Genomic DNA, 6351 nt, shown 5'->3' on the forward strand with positions numbered 1-6351 from the left:
GACTAATGGCCTTCAGATATCATGGAGTTATTTTTAATGCAAATATCAATTCAAAGTAGTTTAATTTCCTGCTGTCAGTAATTTTCCACATATGTAATTTAAAGACATTGTGGGTACACCTGCGTAAAAGCGTGTGGCACATACCACTCCAAAAGTAATTACGACGTAATATATTGTAGTTAAGCTATAAAAGGACAAAAACAGTTCTTAGTTAACGCTGTCTACTTAATAGCAAACCTTAAAACTTTTACTTTAATAAACGCCCATGTGCCTATTAACGGGGGTTAACTAGGTCAAATAGAGGTCAAGCTAATTAAATCGGTTAGTGCAAATTAAGACTACACATTATGCCATTGTATATGTGTTAATATATATGTATTGATGACATTTATAAACGCTACGAAGTTGCTGTTATTACCTTCAATGTCGTAAATAACAGCTTTTCTTCGGAGAAGAAATTTCTCTTTCTTCGTGAAAAGCGCTGGATACTCACCTTTCAGTTTATATGCAACCAAAATCTTGTACTCGTCTGTTTCCATCCTCTTGTGGTGTTTGTTATTTTCGAAAACAAATTGTAAAATAATCTTCTAGTTAGCTCAGAGGCACAACGTGAGCTAATTTGCATAATTGATGAGGAAAACCCATGTGACTGGAGATTTTGGAAAAATTTGACAATGTCGGAGTCGAGTAGGGCTACGAAAGGTTGGCCAAAACTAACTTGCAAAATTTTGAAAAGCCCTGTTACTTACAAGGACGATAAATATTTAAATGTTGTTTTAAATTTTATTTATTTACAAAGAAAAAAAGCCAATGTGCATTATAGATTGGGGGGGGCACACATTTTGGCAGCCAATGCCACACAGCCTGATAAATTTTGTATCCCTCCATAACTTTTGCTGTGAAGAAGAAATCGTCTCCAAAGTTACTGTACTTATTGGTTATACTGTGACTTATTTTGCAAATAAACTCCTTCGTGATAGCTTCGCTACAAAGTGTAAACCGAGTGTAAATTCACTGGAGAGCGACGTGTTTCCGTGATCGCGTCGGGTTTTACAGTATTATAGTATCAAAGTCTTTTTCTAGACAAAGTATTCCCAGCAGGTTATTTCAGTGTACAGTTTAAGGTAAATTGTCTTCCACACGGCACATTACAATGTCACGAAACTAATATTAAATTCATCGAGTCTGCTGTTTTCCAGCTTTTACTCTTTATTGCGTCGACTGCAGATCAGTGACAAGTAGCGTACAGAACGGAGCTGGGCAAGTGGCTCCTCCTACTTTGTGCGCTCCTGTGAATGGGGAAACAATTTTTTACGGGGGTAACTACTTTGGCACAACACCGTGTACGGGAACATCTGTGCCGAGTATAACCTGGAAGTCCCGAGGTCAAAATGGGAGATGCCCCCAAGGGTGGTGGAGAATGACCGAGCTAAGATCCTGTGGTTCAAGGTTCAAGGTTCAAGGTTCTTTATTTGTCACATGCATAGTTATACAAGTATAACATACAGTGAAATGTAGCCTGACACGCTCCTCGACATGTGCAAAAATGGGGGGGGGTGTAGAGGAAGAACATTATATATATATATATATATATACATATAGTATATACACTGGGTGAATGTGCAGTAGTAGCAGCAAGCAGGTGAATTCTGTACATTAATATGAATAGACATCTGACTATTTTACAGGATAGACAATATAAACATATTTAAAGTTAAAGGAATTGAAAAGTACATTGTGCCTTGGTTTAGTGTCTGGAAGAGTCCTGTCTCAGTCAATTATAGATGATGTGAGAGGGCGGGTGTGTGTGTTTAGGGCACGGATGGCTTGGGGATAGAAGCTCCTCTTGAGTCTCTCTGTCCTTGCCCGGAAGATGCGGAACCTTCTACCAGGTTGCAGAAGTTGGAACAGTTTGTTGCCAGGATGGGACGGGTCCTTCAGTATCTGCGCTGCTCTAGTCCGGCATCTCCTGGTGTAGGTGTCCTGAAGCGGGGGGAGAGCAATCCTGCAGCAGCGTTCTGCTGTACGGATCACTCTCTGGAGAGCTGGGACTTCCAGATACAGACGGACAAAATGGTGGTGGCTAACCAACCGGACATAGTGGTGGTAGACAAACATGAGAAGACGGCCGTAGTGATCGATGTAGTGGTTCCCAATGACAGCAATATCAGGAAGAAGGAACACGAAAAGCTGGAGAAATACCAAGGGCTCACAGAAGAGCTCGAGAAGATGTGGAGGGTGAAGGTAACAGTGGTCCCAGTGGTAATCGGAGCACTAGGTGCGGTGACTCCCAAGCTAGGCGAGTGGCTCCAGCAGCTCCCGGGAACAACATCGGAGATCTCTGTCCAGAAGAGCGCAGTCCTGGGAACAGCTAAGATACTGCAGGACCCTCAAGCTCCCAGGCCTCTGGTAGAGGACCCGAGCTTGAAGGATAAACCGCCCGCAGGGGATTTATATATATATATATTGTACACAGTCCCCACCATTGCAACCTTACTATACTGGAGGGGTTCACTTGTCCCTGTGATCCTGGGAGCTGTTGGCTGGGGCAATTGCCCTTGGTAGGATTTCCCATGGCAAAGAGTGATTCAGAAAATCCCAATACTGTGGGAGATTCAGAATTCAGTGAACTTGCCCTGAAGGTGGAAACAACCCCAGGAGGGGAGCTCAAAGGTGAAAATCTTGTGGCCAGGAATTTATCCCTGGGACACAGCCTGAAGAAATTAATGGAAGCACCATACTTTGGGATCACTAACAGTGTAGACAGGCGTTGATTTCGGGTGCAGTGTGAGTAGCAAAAAAGGCAGACTCTTAGATGTAAAATGAAACCAGATATGTGGGGGAAATTTAGAACAGCAAACTTGCTTTTTAAGAGGGGAAGTGTTTGCCTTGCTCCAAGCAAGGGACTTTAAGTATCTTGGTCATGAACATTTGGAATGTGGAGCAAAAATTGGACAGGAAATTGGTTTTCAATCAGTAGTAATGTGGACATTGTACTGAACTGTTGTGGTAAAGGAAGCACTGAGCTGAAAGATGTTTTCAACATCCTAACCCCCACCTGTGGCAACAAAGTCTGGGCAATGAGCAAAAGAAAAGAATTGGCTGAAATAAGTTTCCTACATAGGGTGTCCGGGCTCAGACTCAGAGATAGGGTGGGGAGCTCACACATACGGAGGGATGTTGGAGTATAGCCACTTCTCCTGTGTGTTGAAAGGAGCCAGCTAAAAAAAAAAAAACCCTATGCAGACCTATGTGAAAAGGTAATTTTCCTCTTGTTGAGACAACGCGATTCTTTTGGTCCTGGTAGAGATCACGCTGATATGTTTCCATGTTTTACACAATCCTTTTATTCCATTATTCTTACAGATCAGCACACTGCATTCCTATGCAGTCCTATGCTAAAGACTGATCTAAAGAACTCCACACAACAGTTATAACCTCTGGTCTCCTCCCCCCTACAGTAAACACCCCCACAATGGAAATACACTAGTACAGTGTCCAAGGGTGCTGACACCCTGACCCCCACCTCCTTTTAAGGTAGTGTCCGTTTGCCCTTTGTCTGCCCCTCACCCTCAGTAACTCTTGCTTCATGCCCTGGGGGTGGGGGTTGATTGTCCTTCTGCCCTGCACCTCAGTTCTTTGTTCCCATCCCAGGCCTATTTTCTATTTTGTATCCTTACACCCATTACCACAATATTATAATGTTGCAAGCAATCACAACTATATTCTCTTTAACGTTGATGTACATTAAGGAATCTATTCTCAACAATCCCCCTTTTGATCTCTCAAATGAGAGATCACATCACACCTCTCCTTCATCCTAGGGCATAACTGGTTTCCTAAACCTGACCAGACCTGGTGTGAATGCTTTCCTCACTTCCGGAGATAAACTCTGTTTAACTGCTTGAGAAGGGTGGTGTGAAGTAGATAGCCTTCAACATCTATTCCCTCAGCCTTCTTTTTCCAGCGTGGGGTGAGTCTCTGCGTTCTTCCGTCTCTTCTTTCTTCAGTCTCAGGGGTAGACTACCCTGAGACCTTGCCACAGACCAGGGGATTATTCTGCCCCTGTGGTTGAGGTCTGGGTGTTCTCTGACTCGTCTGAGTCAGGGCTCGATTCCCCCTTTGGTGCTCAAGTTGCTCCTTCGACGACCTTCCTGGCTCCTCAGCTACTGCACACTGGCTCCAGTGGTACCCGGCTTCGCATTTGCCCTTCGGTCGAACAGCGTGCAATGTCCTGTCCACCAACTCAATTGGTCCTGTTCACCTCGGCTCCAACCACTTTCTTTTAATCACTTTCCGACGTACCCACCAGGCTTCCGACAGTGTGCTTCCTGCATCGAGCTGTGGTCTCTCCAACCCATGTGCCTCTTCAAAAGCTCTCATTCTGATCTCTGGAGGCAAAACTGGTCGCCCATCTGGTGCTCTTGAAGCCTTCTGTCCAGGTCTCAGTCTGCATCTTATGAATGATCTCCTTCCGTCAGTTTGGTCACTGCACCTGTAATTAAAAATTAAAACTACCCCGGCAAACCCCTTTTGCCACATGGTCCTTGCCATGTGTCAATTCAAAACAATTAGAGATGCACAATAAAGTTGCGCATTGTCTCTTAAAAATTCCAGGGCTTCTCCCCTGGAGTAGCTTCACTCCAGGCCCTGTTGTAAGAAAAAAAAACATTAGCCAGCGGTGTGTCCTGCTGTAAATCATGTGATTAGATCATATGATTAACCCTCTGCTGTGGAAAAAGTGATGTAGATGTTAGCGCAGCACATCTGTATGCACACTTTCTCACAGTGACCTCTGCACTGTAAACAATACAAGGTCATAAATAACACACCGCTGTTAAATTCACAGACACAGAAAGTGGCAATTAAAAGGTTAAGTCAGCACGGCCCCAAAGCCCATGCAACCTGTTGCTGTCATCTTTCTGCTCCTGTAAAAAGAAACATACATACATCCACCCTTTTGTCACTCTGGGTGGAGGTGCAATCTTGCATATTGATGTCAAGTCAGTCAAGTTTTTGTCAGTCCAGTCAGTCCCCGTGTTTATTGCTGATAGCAGAACCTCTTGTGTCGCATTAAATTTCTACTGCCAGCAATATGACGACATTTCAAAAAGAACAAAAAAAAGAATTTTAGAATGGATTACCTCGCGAAATCCTTTTAGGCAGGGACTACCTACTACTGGGGCGACCGTGGCTCAGGGGGTTGGGAAGCGTATCTGTAACCGTAAGGTCCCCGGGCTCTCTGTCCTGGTCGTTGTGTCCTTGGGCAAGACACTTTTCCCTACTGCCTACTGGTGTTGGCCAGAGGGGCCGATGGCGCGATATGGCAGCCTCGCTTCTGTCAGTCTGCCCCAGGGCAGCTGTGACTACAACTGTAGCTTGCCTCCACTAGTGTGTGAATGTGAGAGTGAATGAATAGTGGCATTGTAAAGCGCTTTGGGTGCCTTGAAAAGTGCTATATAAAATCCAATCCATTATTATTATTATTATTACTCATTATCTGATTGCGTCCCGAATGAGTGACTTTCTCCAGAGCCCATTGTAAAGCGGAGAAGCTCAGCTTGCGATAATTTTCAAGAAAAAATTTAGTATAGCGCTTTCAGATCCAATCGTGCAGGCCTGCTTGAAAGAGAGAAAATTGTCAAACAAAACTTTCAGTGCACTGTTAAAAAATAAAAATACCAGAATAACCAAATATATAAAATCGTAGTCTTAGGACTTGTCCCAGAATATTCCTTCTGTAAAAGAATAAAACACACCAAATCTAATTGGCAGGTTCAACTTGGTAAGTAAAGAAAAATGCATCAGGCAATTAAATCCCCCAAACTTTTCCTAGTCATGCATTTTGTACTTATGTATGTCATTTTATTTACCTCTCCCCTTTTTTCTGAAACAAAACTTCTTTCGCTCCACCTTTTTGTTTCAGAAACACCTAAATAAAAATTTAAAAATCTCTATCATAGTCCGGCACAGCTAAATCCTAATGCTTGTGAGTTACCATAGGCAACCACACTGTGTTTTGTTAACCCCTTCTACAGGTACCCTCTTGTGATGTGTGCACTTCCTGTATGCTTTTGTGCTACCCCCAGTACATGTTGTGTGCATGTGAGGTGTTGCCTTTCCGTTTTGTCCAGCAGTGCACTTGCATACCTCAGTGCTTGTCTTCCTCCCCCTTTTGTGGTGGTCTGGACACTTTTTCAATTCTTCACTTCAAGGCAGTCGTTTGTCTCCCTGGATTCCTTAACCCAATTTGATTTCCCACACTAAAACAACAGCATTCCTCTGTTTCCTCACCTGCTCCTTCTTTCACTGTGGTCTCTTCTTCCCCAGCAGTCCAATGGCAGTTCTTCT

The sequence above is a fragment of the Maylandia zebra genome, linkage group LG11, assembly GCF_041146795.1.
Source record: "Maylandia zebra isolate NMK-2024a linkage group LG11, Mzebra_GT3a, whole genome shotgun sequence".
Taxonomy (NCBI): Eukaryota; Metazoa; Chordata; class Actinopteri; order Cichliformes; family Cichlidae; genus Maylandia; species Maylandia zebra.